The 18395-nt window shown below is 39.3% G+C and overlaps 1 protein-coding gene across 3 annotated transcripts in view; it reads right to left on the bottom strand.

Annotated features, from left to right (window-relative positions):
- Positions 1-16531, bottom strand: part of LOC149265462 (inactive ubiquitin-specific protease 5-like) — a 40310-nt gene extending 23779 nt beyond the window's left edge. Inside the window, exon 1 of one of the 3 annotated variants that reach the window (XM_089393148.1) lies at positions 16412-16531. The gene's annotated coding sequence lies outside the window, so the exon portion shown is untranslated. Of the gene's footprint in view, positions 1-16002 lie in introns of all 3 variants that reach the window. The other 2 variants (XM_089393140.1, XM_089393146.1) reach the window with 2 other exon arrangements.
- Positions 16532-18395: the final 1864 nt, after the last annotated feature.

Below are 18395 nucleotides of genomic sequence, written 5' to 3'. Positions count from 1 at the left end.
AACTAAAGTGACAAGTCTAATAGAAACTAAAAAAGACAAGTAAACTGTAAATCTACAAGTGGCCCTTGCCACGAGAGTCTCCAGGAGTATAAGTAGGTCGTGGCGGTCTTCTAGGAGTCTCCCGCCCAGACCGACGACCAGAACTAGAGCCTCCACGCGAGGGTGTCGATGGAGGTGGCGACAGCAATGGAACAAGACTCGGGCCCCGAGAACTGCTACTGGATGGTGGAGGTGGAGGTGGCATGGCTGCTGCAGCTGCTTCAGCTTCATCCCGTACAAGCTCATCTTCTAGTTCTTCCATATGTACAATGCCATCCTCCAAATTGTCGTCCTCAGGGTGATTGTCCCAAATTTTATATGTGGGATCTTCATTAGCCCGATCACAGTAATGGCTCAACAACCTCAAATTGTAGTGCACATAAACCAAGCTTTCTGCTCGGTTTTCGTTGAGCCTGTTTCTTTTCACATTATGTATATAACTGTAGGTGCTCCAACACCTCTCTGCAGAAGAAGAATTTACAACCTGTGCAAGAACTTTCAATGCCAATTTTCGCAAAAGTCCGTCGCCGCCATATGTTTCCCACCATGTGAGAGAATCAAATTTATCTTTGTCGTCCATTGCATGGAAGTTACCATACAAACCACTGCCAGTGAAGTATCTGCCTATTTCAAGGCGCACAGCTGCACATTCCTCCCTGTCAGGCACCAACTTTTCTAATGCATCCAGATATCCTTTAGTTACCTCTCGATCTAAATGGGGTTTGGTCCTAACACCACCCCCTGCTGCAGGTTTGCCCAACCAAGAATCTGAGTAGTATTTTGGCGTAAGGATATACGCCAAGCAATGTAGTGGAAGGTTAAGCCTTTTCCACCGTTCACACACACAATCGTGAATCAGATTGTACAAGTCGGGATCTCTGTTATTAACAATGTCTTTTATTTCCCCCAACATGGTATCCATTTGCTCATACACCTCGCCAATCACTGGTTTGTCTGTATCTGCAAACCGAAACATGTTATAAATTGGCTTGGTGAAATCCAATACCTGTCTCACAGTTGTCCAAAACTGCCCATCAAGAGCGGCCTCCTCCACCGTTTCAAAACCTGCAATGTCAGCTACATTTGTAGCCCTTTCCTTTAACACCTGCCAATTTGGACTTGATACCATGCTAGCTAAACCCTCTCTTACCTTCAAAAGGCGCCTGAAGGTGAGGTAATAGCTACCAAATCTAGTCCTCGCAATCTTCAGCAACTCCAATCTCGAGTGACTGCGGAAAAGGCCATGGGTATTGCTATGATTTGTAATAAATTTTATCATTTTTTTTCCTTTCTTGTACAAATCACCAATCCATTGGTATTGTTCATTTTTGTTTTTGACAATATCATGCAACAGAAGGTTCAATGTGTGAACCAAACATCCAGACCAAAATATGTTCGGGTATCTATCCTCAATAATTGCTCCCGCTGCCTTACAATTAGGAGCATTATCAATGATGACTTGGATGACATTGTATGGGCCAATACGCTCAATTGTTTCAAGCAATGCTTCTACAATGTTGATAGCGGTCTTGAACTTGTCTGAGTAATCATGTGCAGCTAGAAAAATGGGACCACTTCGGGACACAGCAAGAACACTTATCAATGGCTTGCCTTTTACATTTGTCCATCCATCAGATACAATGGACACCCCATTGTCAGTCCAAGAACTTGTCATTTTATTCAAAGAATGTGATATTTTTTCTTTTTCATGATCAAGGCCAATAGTTCTTGCCTTGTCATACCCAGGGCTCTTGTATCCTTTAGGGGCATCATTTATGGCAGAAACCATTTCGTGCCAATAAGGTGAGCGTAGAACATTGAATGGTATCCCATTTGCATAGAGGAACCTGTAAATTTTTGAATCCACATCATTCCTACACCCCTCATCAAGGAAATCTGATATGGTTCTACGGCGTAAAGATGATGACCCTAAGCCTCCATGTCCATATCCACTGCCTTGGGAGGATGCTGAAGGAGTTCTTTGTGAGCTTTCAAAGAAACCCCTTGATCTTTTTGCTTTGTATTGGGCGTCCTCCTCTTCCTTTATGTATTTGGCTCTATCTGCTGTTGACACCGCGTCGCAAGTTCTGATTCCTATTTGTTTCTCTCCATCCCATGCCCTTTTCCCGCAAAGGTGTCTTCTCAAACGGGTGTATGAGCCTGTGTAATCAGTGTTGCAATGGGGGCAATGAAATTTAGTGGTTCCACCCCCTCTCCCTGTTTCAGCCCTCTGAACATATTTCCACAATGGAGTTTGGTCTTGTTTAGTTTTTTGACCCTCATGTTCACCCTCCTCCACATCCTCCTCACTGGGGTTTTCACCTATTTGACTTCCTCCGGCTTCTTCATCCACCTCTTCAGTTTCAGGCCCCCTCCGTTTCCTACTCTCCACCACCATAATAACCAGAAAAGGGACCAGGAAGAGGAAAATGCCAATAAAAATCCCCAGGTCCATCGTGTTTGATGTTTGTAGGGTTTGAGTCTTGAATCTGCAAATTAATTTAGTTTATTGGGATTAATTCATTTAATTTAAATTAATGATCTTTAAACTCAAACAGGTAAATTAAACTAAACAAACTAACTACCTAACCAACTAAACTAACTAAATGATTAAGTTACTTACCTCTGCAAGCTTGCTCCTCGCTCCTTGGCACTTGCTCCTCGCTCCTCAGCTCTGGCTCCTTGCTCCTCAGCTCTTGCTCCTTGCTCCTTTGCTCTTCCTCAGCTCTCAAGCTCAAGCTCAATCTCATTGAAATGATTTTTTTTTGGCCCATTGGGCTTATAAACCAAAAAAAATTAGTTAAATTTTTTTGTTTTTTTCGGGTCCGACGGAATTTTTTTTCCGCCGAACCGCTCCCGGATTTTTAAAATTCGCTCCCGGAGCGTTTTTTAATGCCCGGGAGCGATCAGGGAGCGATCGCTCCCCGATCGCTCCCGGGTATTAAAAAGCGCTCCGGGAGCGCGGGAGCGATCGCTCCCTGAAGCGCTCCCTCACAGACCAGGGAGCACAAATTTTTTTACAGGAGCGCGCTCCCGAAAATCGCTCCCGTCCGGGAGCGATTTGGGGAGCGCGCTCCCGACCCGCTCCCGAGCCGCTCCCGCCCGGAGCGCGCTTCGGGAGCGGGTTCGAAGGGGGGGGGGCGCTCCCCCGCAACAGTAAGCAATTTGGATTGTCACACTTTTGAAAATGTCGCTACTTGCTCCCGCTCCCAAGTAGCCTTGACCTACTCTATGAATCTTGGTCCCTTGCTCCACAATCCTTGCCTCCTATATCCTTGCACACTTTTGGCTCCTATATCCTTGCACACTTATGGCTCCTAAAACTATGCGCACTGTTGATCCTCAACTGATGCACATTCCGCAATAAAGAGTGATCTATGATCTTGTGCCTTCGTCCTTCTCTTTATAGATAGAATTCAATGCAAGGGGGCCTTGTCGAATGTTAGTTCACACTAGTGTCGCGAGTTTCCTTTGCTAGTTAAATGGAGCAAATCCCAGTTACACTTGGACAAGCTCTCATTTAACTAGCTTGAGTTCCTCCTTGATTTCCTCTAGTTGTGATTCGATTTAACTAAGGACTGAACTCATCCTCTCTTCACTTATCTCTGAAGTCTTAACTCAACCTAACTCAACTTGTCATGTCACCTCATCCTATAGTCAAACTAAAGAAAACTCCAATTAACTGAAGCTCCAACTCTACACATGCAATCTTGATGACCATTTTAGTAAACTAGAAAATCAATTCATCATAACTGAGGTTTGTCTCGTGAACTCGCATTCATGCTAGAGAAGGACTAATTTGAGGTCTTCATTAGCTAAGGCACAAGCCAGAAGACCTTCCATCGCTACATTTTCAACAATGTATAAGATACCGAAATAAAGAGTATATGGTATTTCTATTTGTTAGGCTATTTACAATAACAGTATTAAAAAACAGATCCAATCCTTTCAACAATTTGGAGCTAGGAATGGAAGTATGTTATGATGCTAGGTTTGAATGGAGAAGAAGTTGTTCTCTGGAGAGAATACATCAGAAGGTTGAAAATTAGCCATGTTAGAATAAAAGATTGTTCTAATGAATTGATTTGGTCAAAAAATTCTGGTAGAAGGAAATATACACCAAAGTTGGGGTGTAAGTCAATTCCTATCCCTGTTAAGGAGGATGATCTAGGTTGGTGGGGAAAATGTCTGGAAACTAAGATGCCCACAATATTGATTTTTGCAACTAGGGCCAAATTCCACTTTGGACAGCCCATTTGATGGAGATAATGGTTACATTGAATTCCTCTTTTCGAGAGGCCCAAAATTGACTTTTGAAGCACTCAATTCGGATAAGGAAAAGTGGATTTTTGAGGTCAAGCCCACAAATACAAAACTGTAAAGGTCGGCCTTGGGTCAAATGACACATCTCATGGACAAAATGACACCCCTCAAGTCGCATATATATACAAGATGAGTTCTCATTTGGCACTTCGTCAACTCACAACATATCTTCTCTCTCCTCATTCTATTGGTTTGTACAGCTCAGAATTGGAAGGAATCTCTCACATGTGCGAAGGGACAGGTGGCTGTTTCAAATTGGCCAAATTTCAGACCTATTGCAGGGCATTGACCAGCATTGACTTGGGTATATTTGACCTCGTTTGACTGCATATTTTAGTGGAATTTTTCTGTTTCTTTAGGCCGCATTGGAGGGCACAAAGATCAATGAAATCTGGGCTAGTTGACCAACATTGACCTCAGGGCTAACCACAGGCTTGACTGCAGCAAGAAGTGCAGACTTTGATCAAGTTTGACTGACTGTTTTGAGGTGACTTTGACCAGCTTTTGAGGCCGAGTTTGTCTGCCCTTGTCCAAGTTGCTAGAGGACTGTTTTGACCATTGACTGGTTAAGATTGACTTTGCTGTTGTTGACTGATGTTGACTGGGACAGATTTGCAGAAGGATCAGATTTGACTATTGTTGACTTCATCTCTCTCCTTTGTCTCTGATTTGGATAGTTCTTTGACATATTTGGATATTGGATATTGGCTAGTCAAAGTTTGACTTTGACTCTTGGATGATGTACTCTCTCTACTGAACATTTGAAGACAATCTAATAAAAGAAGATTTGCAAGGGTTTCCCCCCTAGTGGGGTTTTTCCCTGGTCATTGACCAAATATTGTGTCTCTTGTCTCTTGGTTGTCTTTCATTGTGCATTTGAATAATTGTTCTATCTACTATTGCTCTACTGTCATTGGTTAAATTGAAGAAGTGGAAATTGTTAAATTGGATGCTATTGGATATTGTTGAAGTAATAGTTGCAGCCTAGAAAAATTGATGAAAAATTAACACACAAAAGGAAAGGAAATTTATGTGGCTGGTTCTCAACAAGAACGTTTTGATGTGAGTGTGTTGTGGACCAAGTATATGTCCTCTCTGAAAGACTTGTGAAAAAACAGTTCATCTAGGGCAGGTTTCGCAAGAGCCTAAAGTTTTGACTGGTAAGAGACTTCATTGGAGAGGTAATTCTGTGGAACATAACCTAAATGGATGGTTAGACAAGATAAGATAAGAATGACCACAAAAGTAGGTCAATGGAACTGCATAATACAACCAGTAAGAGTACAATGTGGAAGTGCAAGTGCATCTCATGGAATTGCAGAAAATAATATAAAGAAAGAAACCTATATTAGCGCAACCTCAGAACACATGTATAAAACCATGATAAAGGTATAGTGATACAAAATACTAAGTGAGTTTGTCCAAGACTAGAGAATAGGACGACTCAACTGTCAGTCCAGATAGAAAGAGTGAGAGAGATATTTGATGATGAATCCAATGGCATCAAAGTCTCCTAAGTATGATGGCTGAGGGCGAGAGGGGCAAGCTGGGAAATGGACCAATGTTGAAGTCCTCTGGAACCATTGAGTGGTCTGACTGTATGATACTGCAGGAGATGTACAATCGAGGAATATTCCTAGCATCCGAGGTCAAAAGAAAGAAACTTTGAATGGATCTTCGGCTGCTCCTCTAGCACTAGGAGGTAATTTGGTAGGCATGAGTCGCCCTACTGTGGATCTATCTAGAGTTGATCCCTCTAACACCCTAACAAATTGTGTCTTGATGCACAATTTAGCACCTCCAAACCAGTCTCAATAATAATGGTTGGCCTACCAAAGGGGGAGGGACGAGGAGAAACCCAAGGCCTCACCATTCAACTATCTGGTGCACTATGGACCTTTGTTTGTCATTTGTTGCTTTGATCTGGCGGATCAACATGAAAGTATGAGTTGATCGTCCTAGTCATCCCAAGGCAGGGCATGGCATGCAGGGGTTGAGATCTATGTCGAAAGATCTCCTTGATGGTTAGGGAATCAAGCTTTTAAGGAGATTTAGCTTTGCCTGCCATTGTAATTGTTGAAGAATGTGTAACTAGGATCGGTCTTCATAAGTATGAAATGTATTTTTGAAAAAGAAATTATTTTATAGGTCAAGCACCCATTGAGTGCTTCTAGGATTTGTCAAAGAGTCATTGTCATATTTTGAAGACCCTATGGGCACATTGTATCTTCTAAAGAAAAATTAATTTTGTCTTTAAAGTGTCGAAATATCTCCAAGATCAAGTCGGCTTAAGGAGCTGTCAATTCGGCCTACATGAAGAGCCACGTCCACCGTTAGAAGAGAGAGAGGAACTCGTCCTCCATTCTACACACTCACTCATCTCATTCTATGTGAAGAAGAGGAAGTTGAAGAAGTCAAATTGTTTGGGATAGGTCTCTCTCTCTCTTAAAAGGTCGAAGTTAGGGTTTTTGCGTTGGGATTATCTTTTGGTTCGATCTTGGAAGAAGAAGAGAAGGAAAGGCAAGTGAAAGTCTCCTTAGGGTGTCTCATTAGCCCTAAGACTCAAGGAAAGGCAAGCGAAGAAAAAAGAAGGCTATTCAAGGGAGATCGAAGTCTCCAAGAGAAGCAGCAGCAGTTGCCGTGAGCCAGAAATTTGGATCTACAATGAAGAGGTCAAAGGCACCACAGCAGAAGGCCGAATTGATCTTGATCTTAGAGGGTATTTGTCTAAGTCATTAGGTCATGGTATTCGTCAATTGAAGAATCTATAAGAAGAGGAGATTTACAGGTTTTCCCTTCAAGAGGATGGGTTTTGGCCCTGGCTTGCAGCTTATATATTGTGTAATTGTTGTTATTGTTTTGGTAGTTGTTTGATATATCGCTTACTGTAATAATAAGGAACAAAGTTAATAAGTAAAAAGGTAACACAAACAGTTATCAAGTTAAAAGAATTTGCCTACTTACTACCCCACTGAATTCTCAACAGTACTATGGGGGGTTTGGCTTTCCAGGGATGCTTGTTTATTTGATGACAAGTTTGTTCTTCCATTAAAATCTGCATCCAAAGCTTAAATATCCTCAAAAACTTCCCTCAAGTACAGGCAGATAATTGAAGAGGTCATAGATAGATCAAGGGCTTGTCTTTTTCTGATGGGGCTGCTCAAGGGTATCCTCAGGTGAGTGGACCAAGGGGCATTGGTTACCTTTTTTATTCTCACCAGTTAAAATTCAAAGCAAGCCTGGTTTGAGGGACTAAAAACCTTAAGGAACTTATGGCTTTGATGTTATCTTTGATCAGCGTAGCTGAAAGGGATGTATCACATTTGCAAGTGTTCAGTGACTCTCTTCTTGTGATAAAATTATGTTGCACGAAACTTCTAGGAACCCAGTGTTTCGGGCCGTACATGTACCCGAAACTCCAAAACTCGACCATCATGTAATCATCTATGAAAGTTAATAGAGGCTTGGTTTTCCTTCTAAATTGCAATCTATGGGTCTTATTACCTTTTTTCTTGCAAGATAATGTGTTTTTTATTTAAAGGTGGTTCATGGGTAGATCCACGGAAAATCTGGGCAGATCAACCCCGAAGGGAATCTTTTAAAGCCCTTCAGCCAAAGTCTAGACCAAGGGCGTCGAGGAGAATTGACCCTGACCTCCCGATCGGCAAGGTACTTAACAATGGGGACTCGACCAGTGGAGCCAACCCTTGGGGCTTGCAAGATAATGTCTTACTTATTTGTAATTTTTATTTTATATAATACATATATGACGTTTCGACCAACGTTTCCAATTTTTGGAGGTGACGTTTCTAAATGTACCCGTTTCGGAAACTCTGAAACGTTTCGATGATTTGTGCAGCTTAGATAAATTATTTAAATGTAGTGGATCATTTGGAAAATTTCTTACTTCAGCCTGTTTGGGATGAGATCCTTGCTATAAAAACGTCTCTCTTTTGTGTCCTTTCAACATGTTCATAGAGAGAGGAACAGGTTGGTTAATAATTTGTCAAAAGGAGCTCTGAACCGGCCCCTGATTGGCTGATCTCTAAAATTAAAGATGGGCGTGCTGTGGAGACTTAACATGAACCATGCTTCTAATTTACATCTAGCCATACTTTAGTATTTCAAGACTGTTTTAAACATTTTTTTTCTAGAAGTCTTTAAGGCTCCTTTAATGTCAGCAACACACTATTTATCAATGTGATTTATATGTATTTTTCTTTTCTGTGGGCCTGCTAGTGTGGTCATATGAGGCAGCTATAGATGAGAAAAAATTTGGACAACTATCTATTTGCTCACTAGTGTTTGGTTCCGTGGGGCACAGTATCCCTGAATAGTTTGCAGCAATGAGCCCTCGTTGGCTGTGGAGTTTTATTTCTGGAGAAAAAAAATTCTCAATGCTTACAGCATCTCCTGAATGTAATCTCATTTTATGTTGAAAAGGAATTATGATTTTTTCCACAAAAAACAATATATCAGTACTATGAATAGTCACATTCTAGCCACAAACTTTAAAATAATCATGAGAACCATATGTATTTTCATACAGATGTATATTTAACGGTTTGAGATATATATCTATTCGACCTTCTTTGGATTCACTACATTACTTCCTCCATAGCATCAAGTCATTATGCTTTAAATGTCCTCCATTTTGTTTTCAACCTAGATAATAATTTGTGTATATTCTTTTAGGTATACAGTGTGACACTATAAGTTTGTAACTAGAAGATTATAAAAAGATGCTTGACTTAGAACAAATTCCAAATGTGCTATCATTTGAAAATGCTAGAATTCAGAGATTAATACCAGCAAGAAAACATGAAATGAGAGGATAAAGAGGAGACCCTGTTTGAGATATGAATGGTGGGAGAAGGACCTATTGAATGAACATCCAAGAAGCTAAAGAAGTCGAGGTCATTAAATTAAGTCGATGCCCTGATAACCATAAGTAATCAGTTCCCTGTGCTTAGATTTCAAAACAAATCATACAATTGGGTATGGAAGACATGTAAAGGTTTATTAGAGTCAGTGACACTCAGACAATTGATTCATAGAGTCAAAGCACATGGATCAACTTAGAGAAATAAGGTGCCCACTAATCATGAATTGGGCCAATCTGAGGAAGAATCTGCCGAAACATCCAAACTAACAGGGAAAATTAGCAGCCTAGAAAAATTTAGTCATCCACAAAAAGAAAGGGAAAATAAGAGGAATTTTGGCAATGTGTCAGTCAAGTGAGATTCACCCATTCTGTCCATTTGAAACGTATATGGAAGTTTCCGTACAGTTAGAGGCAGCTGACAATAGTAGCTTCAACCAAGGGAGGCCAACTGCCAGAGACCAACAAAGTGGGAGCTGTCAAAGCCCATGCTAGTCCAAGCATACTGATTACACATTCAACCAACACTGAGATAAGGGCTAACAAGAGAATGTTTAAGTGATAATGGAGGACAAACTCTCGCCACAATCCTCAAAAGTGACGTCTAATGAACCGACTCGAATGTGGTTGACAGAATTATTAAGACAAAATCATCAATTGGAAAAAGATGACAGCCAATACAGAAGTGGCATCAACAATGACAATAAATGATCATTCTATACTATGATGATGTGCATGCTAATTATCATGGATTCTTCACGTGCTGGCTAATGGAATTCGGCTCAAAGGAAATCGTGAAGTTATTAGTGAGTCCAATATGACTAAAGCTGTAATCCAGTTCCAAAGATGGAGAAAACCCATTTCCTAGCTGGATGCAAGGTCCTCGATTGACTTGGAGTAACTCCGATGATAGTAATCAGAACAAAGGCTGAGCCAAAAGAAGTTGAATGGCACAATGTCCTCGATGGACTTGGAGTAACTCCGATGATAGTAATCAGAACAAAGACTGAGCCAAAAGAAGTTGAATGGCACAATGGCCAACAAATGGAAAGGTTGAGGAAGTTTGACAAGAAGCCACCAACAGTCATCACAATAGCTGAAGCAAAAAATGACAAATGAACAAATTGTCGAGTTGACATTTAATAGCTGAAACAAAAACTTAGAAGTGAACAAACCATCAAGTTGAGATTTAATAGAAGAATGTGAAGTGATTTAATAGAAGAACGTGAACATGAAGTATAGTTTGAGTGGGCTTAATGTTTAAGAACATGTGCTTGCTTGTAAGAGGTCACAGGTACGAATCTAGAGGAAGGTAGAATATCTCTACCTCCATAGACTTTAGCAGTCAAATCGCTGCATGGAAGTAAGTCCCTTGTCTCACCAACAAAGGGGTTTCATATACCAATTTGGTGTCTGGCTTGGACTTGACCTTAAACAGTTATTATTATTATTATTATTTATCAATAATGTTGGTCTGCTTAAGTTTTAAGAAGTCTCATTAGAAAATTAGTAACAGAGACTTTCAGAAAGTAATTAATTTTCATTTCCAGTATTCTTAATTCTTTTCAAGGTGATCACAGGGAGATGTATCAGAAACTATGAATCTAAATGTTCTTGTTTCAAGTTGTGGGGTGCGCAACACAAACTGTTGTAGTTTACTGTAAATCTTCCAAACCTGCAAAGCAAAAAGAATGATTCTTAGTGAATTGTCACTATTTGGTTATACATCTAGTCGCATTGAATCAAATGGCAGATAAAAAAGAGAATGACGGGGTGTACATTTTTCCAAAAAATGATGATAACCTTTTAATCTGGATGAACAAATAAGCAGCAATATGATATGAATTAAAGATTGTCATCGTTCTCGAGAAAGCTTGGGACAATTTCCACTTTCTTTGTTTCATCAAATGATTTAAATATGTGTGTGAAGTCAATAACTTGCCAATATCATGTCAACTGGGTCTAGCTTGGGTGATCAATAGGAAAAGTTGTTATCCTCCCCACCCAGGTTCAAATCCTGCTTGTGACATGTTTGCCCCTTGTGGTCAGAATGGGGCTCACAAGGTACCAACAATCTCACTAACACTTGAGTGCTTTGGGACAGGACAAGATGTCCAACAAACAAAGTTAATTGGGTCTAGTTTAGGTGGTTATGAATTGAAGTTGTTCTCCTCCTCGCCTAAGGTCAAGTTCCACTTATGACATGTTTGCCCCCATGGGTTGATTGGGGCTGGCAAGGCACCAACAATTTCATTCCTGTTGAAGTGTTTGAGGGTGGGATGAGATGTTCCAAACATTTTGAAGCCCAATAGGTTAGCTCAATGGTTTGTCACCAATGTTGTTGGGAAATTGACTAATTCCATGCCAACAGGTGTTGGTTTGTACCCTTCCTGGTGAGGCGCACTAGTCTACACCAAGAGGTTTACCAGGGATAACATCAACGAATGTGAGGAAGCATCCCTTGGGTTTCAACACAAGGTTTTCCTTGGAAAATATATGTTTGTGTCATGCTTCTTGATACCAATCCATCAAGAGATCTAAGAATTGAAAAATGAAGATTTATTGAAAACTAGTGAAAGCTTGTCAAAGAATTTTCAAGGCATTTAAGACTTGTTCAAAACCTAAGAAGATCCACTAAATTGATTGCAGCTTTATTTAAGTCCCACTAAAGATTGGTGCAGGCCACATCTAGTTACCACGGAACACAGGAAATGGTGTGGCAATGTGAGGACACTTGAACTTATGGACTATAGCAATTACTGATGCTGTTTACCTAGGAATTCCAACACAATTCGCTGATGTTGAGATCCAACATGTACTTAAGAACGAAGCACTAACATTAGGGGGTAAGAGATGTTTTTCCCATAAAATCTTATTAATCGTCACTGTCTAAAGTATACTATTAGGATCCAATTAAGGAGGTGGTACAACCAATTGGGAGTTGAACTATAACAACTTCTAATGTGTACTTGTAGACAGATATGGAGACAGATGGTAGATTCACCTTGAGAAATTTGGAGATAATGCTGGAAGCACCTGCAGGGACTTCTCAACCATCATTGCGATGCTATTTCTAATTATTGTTAAAGTATCCTTCAAGTCATGGAAGTCTTATTTCTAGACTTGTGCTGACCTACACTAAAATTTCTAACACCCCCACCAAAATAGTGCAAAAAGCACATGGGACCTGCTGAATAAAAAGTCAAAGGTGAAAGAATTGCCTAAGGTTGACATGAAGAAAGTGATAAGGCCGCAAATTAAACAATTAACTAATCGCAATTGCTTCCTGAATTCTTTAAGTAGCCATTCACAAGTATAAGATCTCGAATACATATACTGAAAACTCAAGGCTCAAAAAGGAACATTAAAGAGAAGTTTGTACTGCCTTTTGGTCTTCAATTGTTGACTTTAGTGAACTTTCTCTAGAGCTCTCCACTGGCTCTTCATCGGGTCAACAGACTTTGTTGAGTTTCCTTTAGTGTTCTTCATTCAGCCTTGGATGTTAGGAGATATGGGTCTGATCCTCAGACCCATTAGCTCCAATTAGCTCTTGGATCTTCTCCGCCAAAGCATTTCATGCATTGTATCTTTTATGTTCATGCACTGTATCTTTTATACTTCATGCATTGTATCTTTAATATTCATGCATTGTATCTTTTATAGGAGACCGTTTGGTTCTCCCGCATTGTATGGACATCATTGTACTCAACAGTCCCTTTGACCTACTTTGTGGTCAATAGTTAGACATAAATAAAATTATCTTATCTTATCTTATCTCTCTATCTCTTAGCTTTAGCTTTCTACTTTCTCTTGCTTTGTGACATCCCACGAATCCAGATGTCTCGCTAGACCATCAGGGCAATCTATACAAATTTCCTTATTCTAATAACCAACTATTATGCTTAATTCGAACTTCTAATAGCAATAGAAATAGAATTCATATGCAACATAAAATAGCACAAAAATAGCATTGCATATTTTGAATTCATCCATTAACATAATAGAAGGCATTCCATAGATAGACAAGCATGAACACTTGTCTATAGAGGGAGGCAAGTCCACCCAACATGTTGCTAGGAGTGACTCACCACCCAACCATAGGAATCATCTATGGATTCCACCCCCAAATCACATTACAACATCATGAAGGAGGCCACTACGGGGTTCTAATCTCACTCAGACAAAACCATTACACTCATGACATAGCCAATCTGCTCGCTACTAAGCATTCCAGGCCCTCATCCAGCCATCAATCAGCCAAGGCACTCTCTTCCACTGTCCTACACAACACAACCAAAATCTTCCCTTTCTCTGCTCCACAGTCCCTCGGGGATCTTCTCCCATTCAAGTGCTCTTCAGTGCAGAGAAAAAGAATCCTACTGGTTGCCTTCTAGAAATAACCCAAAGGCGCAAGTTAGAAACACTTGGCCAATAACAGAGAGCCATAAGAGCCATGGATTCAAACACAGATTTATCCATAACCCCAGACATATACACATAGCATGGGAGAGGAATGCTCAATGGAAAGTGGAAGAATGATAATGAAAGGCAAGAAAGGAACTTTTATTTGCATTAGGCCTCCTCCCTTCCCAGTGATGTGACAACTTGCACTTTGGAGACACATAAGTCAGACTGATGTGAGGACATGAGGAAGCATGGGAAAGAATCTTGTGCTTCCGGAAGGACATGTTTCAAGTCAAATCACCCATCCACACAATTTCCTCTTTCCCTCTTGTGGCATCTGGCCCCTTGTTGCCTACTCAATCAACCCTTTTTGGCGGATATTATATTATTACAGATTTCATTTTATTCATACTTTTATATAATCATAAGCAGACCAAGGAAACATAACAACCACACCATGATCCTAGCCCACTACCAGGACTAATATGCATTCACTAATCGGGCTATAGCCTTGCGCTCATTACTAGGAATATTTGTAAGGCATTTCACATTTCACAACACGGCGTCATAATAACTCAGCCCACATGGCTTGTCTCCTATCACATAGTGCACATTATAACAAGGCATATCATAGACTATGTCTTTGCTCTTTTTTGGGACCTGCTTCACTCAATGGGGGGTGCTTTACAGATTTGGGCTTTCATTACGTTTCATATGTTTTCAACATCTTTCCATGGCGGTTTCGCTTCTCCCACGAAGCGTTTTTCATGTGGTATCTTATGTCTTCTCACAATAACTTTTCTTTTTGGGACAGGTCTGTTTCATTTTTGTAGTGCCTCTGTTATCATGAGGATGGATCCACCAGCTTGATCATAATTGTAATGATAGGTTTATATGTTGTCGCATTCGTCACTTAATCTGTCATCTGTTTCAGCTGTATGTTAACCAGCTGAGTCTCACAGATTTTGATATGTATCCAGATTTTTATATATCCTTAATATAATCTATATCGGTTTTTCTCTCAAAATATATGATTTAATGTATTATATTGCATGCTTGACATGTCAAGGGTGTTGATTGTGTGATTTTCCCTATAATAGTGTTCTAGCTTTGCAGGCAGAACAAGCATCGCCTAATAGATTAATAAGTGAGATTCAGAAGCTATAGTTGTTTGTGTGTAAGACTAATTAACACATTGAGGATTTTGATGTGTCAAAGCTAGCTGAGGTAAGAAATGCAATAAAAACGCATGGCAAAGAAATGTAGTCCTAGGCATTTATTATAAATGGACTGTAACATACATGAAAAATTAGGAAGCTAATTAAAGAACGTTGTGTTGAAATAACAGGCATACACAAAAGCTTGGTAGACGAGAGGCTAGGGATAATATCAGTAGTAAAATGACAAAGAGACTATAACAACGGCTGAAAACTTCTTAACCGAAAGTAGGAGGAAATAAAAAAAGTATATTAATGTCCATGGAGAAACAAAAGCTATTAATGAGAATGTCAAATATGTCATGTATAATATTTAGGGAGAACTAAGATGTCTGAACACTGCGTGCAAAAGAAACAAAGCTAGAAACATATTTAAAAAGAATCATATATCAATGCAATATTGTAAAGCTACCAAGAAGGAGAAATCAAATCATCAAAGAAGCTGGGATTACCGAGCGAAAATGGAAACAGATAGAAGAAATTCAATCGGCAATGAGGACAGAAATGAAAGACAAGAAAGAAAGTGAAAGAAATAAAGACCATATAACGAATAACAAGCCAATGCTCCGAGAAACGAGAATATTCATGGCCAAATATTTAACTGCAGATGATGTCCTATCAAAGCACAAGTCGAGACTCAAAACACTGACTGGAAATATATATTTGAATTTGAATCTCATTTTAGGCTTCTACTTTAGGGGACCGGGATATTCACTCTGATTTAGTAAAATCGACTCACTCGAAAGTGGTAGGGCAATTTGCAGTTTTATCAACTAGTTCGAAGTTGCATACTTGTTGGATCCATCTTTTCCTATTGGGTTTATTTTCTAGCAGTAGGAATTGAGATGTGGACTTCCACATCAAACAGGGCACTCACAAACACCTTGACCTTGTTAGTTCTGACAATGAATCTCAGGTAGAAGGGTTCGAAATGTTGACTAGGACATGGACCAGATCGCATATAATTCAAAATGCATAAATACCAATGATAAATCCGAACAGCAAGTTGCCCGTCCCCAATAACAATTCTAACTCCACAGTGTCAAAATTCATCCAATAACAGCTGAAAACAGCACACTCTAACATTTATAGACGCCAAGGACATACGATCCGTATGCCTGTAGAGCTCGGCACGACCTTCTATATTTCGAGACAATATGATTGAACTCCAACTTCAATCTCGATCATTAGGAAGTGGGTCATTCCCACAGTGAATATCAGCTTGTCACCAAGCTTTTTAGGCAGTGGAGACCGAATGTTTCCAGAGGTTGGTTCAAGCCCTAAAGAACCATCACTCTGGCTCAATCGATCTAAAATATTACATGTGACACAGATACCTGACAAAAAATCTGTGCAAATGATAGAGAAATACAGGTCCCTTTTCTAAATACAGATGAGCAAGGGTTTTCCAATAAACCCTAAGAGGCCGAATTCGGTACATATCGGCATACCCAGTTGGCTGCTAGTGGGATGAATTCTTGCAAATAACTGATTACTGTAAAACCCTGGGTTTTGACTTTGAAATCACCATGGGAACTCCACTCACCATGGTCGTCTCCTTCAACTTCGGGAAATATTAATTGAGTGTATGTTTAGATTCAGAGACCGCTCGAACTAAAATTGACGATAATTTTCTAAACCAGAGGAAAAACAAGCTGGTATCGATCGAGGGTTAAAATAAAAATAAAAATAACTGGTCTGAAATTTTGGCGATGGTATCGATCGAGGGTTAAAATTAACATATTATTTTCACACCATAAAATTGAAATTAGAATCTTCCAACTAAGCAGCTAGAGATTCTTTCCAGCTTCACCAAAGAAAAATAAAGAATGGGATAATTATTTCATAAATAATGGGTTAATTAATTAATATAAATATTATAAATAAATACATGTGTAACCAATCCATAGAAGTAAATAAGTTGAGGGTGAGAACATTTGAATTTGAGAAAAGGTGCAATCTAATTTAATTTTTTAATTTGGTAATAAAAAATTATTTGTTTTGTTATTTAAAGTTTGTTTTTAATATATAAATGGATTTATTGCTTTACAAATTTTGAATTTTGATTAAAATAAAATAAACAAATTTCCATATTGTGAAAATAATTAATATTTTAATAGAGAGAAAAGGAAATGTTAGAACAATTTTCTTGTTGTTAAAACAATTATTTATATCCATATAAAATGTGATCATTGTATTTATGGATATATCTCAAAGAACTAGATATGTTGTAAAAGAATATATTCAAAGTGGAGAAGTTTAGTGCTTAGAGTATGTCCTAAAATTTTTGTTTGGCTAAGAGGTTGTCTTTTTCGGATGTAAGGAGAGAAATTAACGGCCCAAGACCCAAAGGCATCCGGTAGGAGTGAAAACTTGCCCCCTTACAGGGCACCAGCGGGTTATTCCAGGTGGCATGGTTTTCCTTGAATAAGGGTGATGAGGTAGGAGTGAAAACTTGCCCCTTACAGGCCACCAGCAGGTTATTCCAGGTGGCATGGTTTTCCTTGAATAAGGGTGATGAGTCAGCCTGCATTCGCGGTTAGCAGCGAGAGATGGTTGTCCTCACTCTTGGTTTGACCACTCAGTTATGATAGGTTTTCCCACCGTGTAAAAAAAAATAAAATAAATAATAATAATAATAAGTGGAGAAGTTTAGGATTTTGTTTATTCATAATAGGTAATTGTATTTAACCACAAAGTAGGTCAAAGGGACTGTTGAGTACAATGATGTCCATAAAATGCAGGAGAATCAAATGGTATCCTATAAAAAATACAATGCATGAATATAAAAGGTACAATGCAGAAACATAAAAGATAGAATGTATGCAATGCCCTGACGAAGAGGCTCAGACCCATCGCTCCTAACATCCGAGACTGACTGAAGAGCACTGAAAAAACAAAAAAATAAAAATAAAAACAAAAAAATAAAAATAAAAATAAATAAATAATAATAATAATAATAATAATCCATAAAGTTTGTTAACCTGATGAAGGGTTAGTGGGAGGTACGGATTGTCCACTAACTCGTTGTCTGGGGGAGTTTGTGCATTGTTGAGGTCTGGAGAACCTAGTCCGTCTCCCAGGGACGGATCTGAGATGTTTTAGCTATTAGGGTCTCATGTGGTGGGGTGAGGTCCCAACGGATCCTCACTGGTCTAGAGTTTGGATATGAAACGGTATCAATTGTTCTCTTTGTGCCCCTGTCTCAAGGTAATACCCTGAAAAATGTCGTGATCCTCTATGTGGGGTTTGGTCTCATGGGAGGCTGAAGAATATGCTCTCCGAACCGAAGAGCCTCCTGCATATATAGGCTAAACATCTTTGATCAAGATACCTGAAAAATAATTTTGATTTTAAAAGATAAATATACTTTTATGAATATCGATTGGAAGAGGAAAGTATTAATGTGGAATATGTTATTGTAAAGTAAGATTTGTAGTTTTTATGGACATCTAATATATATAATAATAATTAAAAGTAACATAGACTTCAAGGTATGATATTGAATTCTTTGATGAATCAAAGTGAGT

This window comes from Pinus tabuliformis, chromosome 6, assembly GCF_031772625.1.
Source record: "Pinus tabuliformis cultivar Carrire ecotype Pingquan chromosome 6, CPIR1, whole genome shotgun sequence".
Taxonomy (NCBI): domain Eukaryota; kingdom Viridiplantae; phylum Streptophyta; class Pinopsida; order Pinales; family Pinaceae; genus Pinus; species Pinus tabuliformis.
Note: the sequence above shows the minus strand (reverse complement) of the source record. Positions and strands in the feature narration are given on the sequence as shown.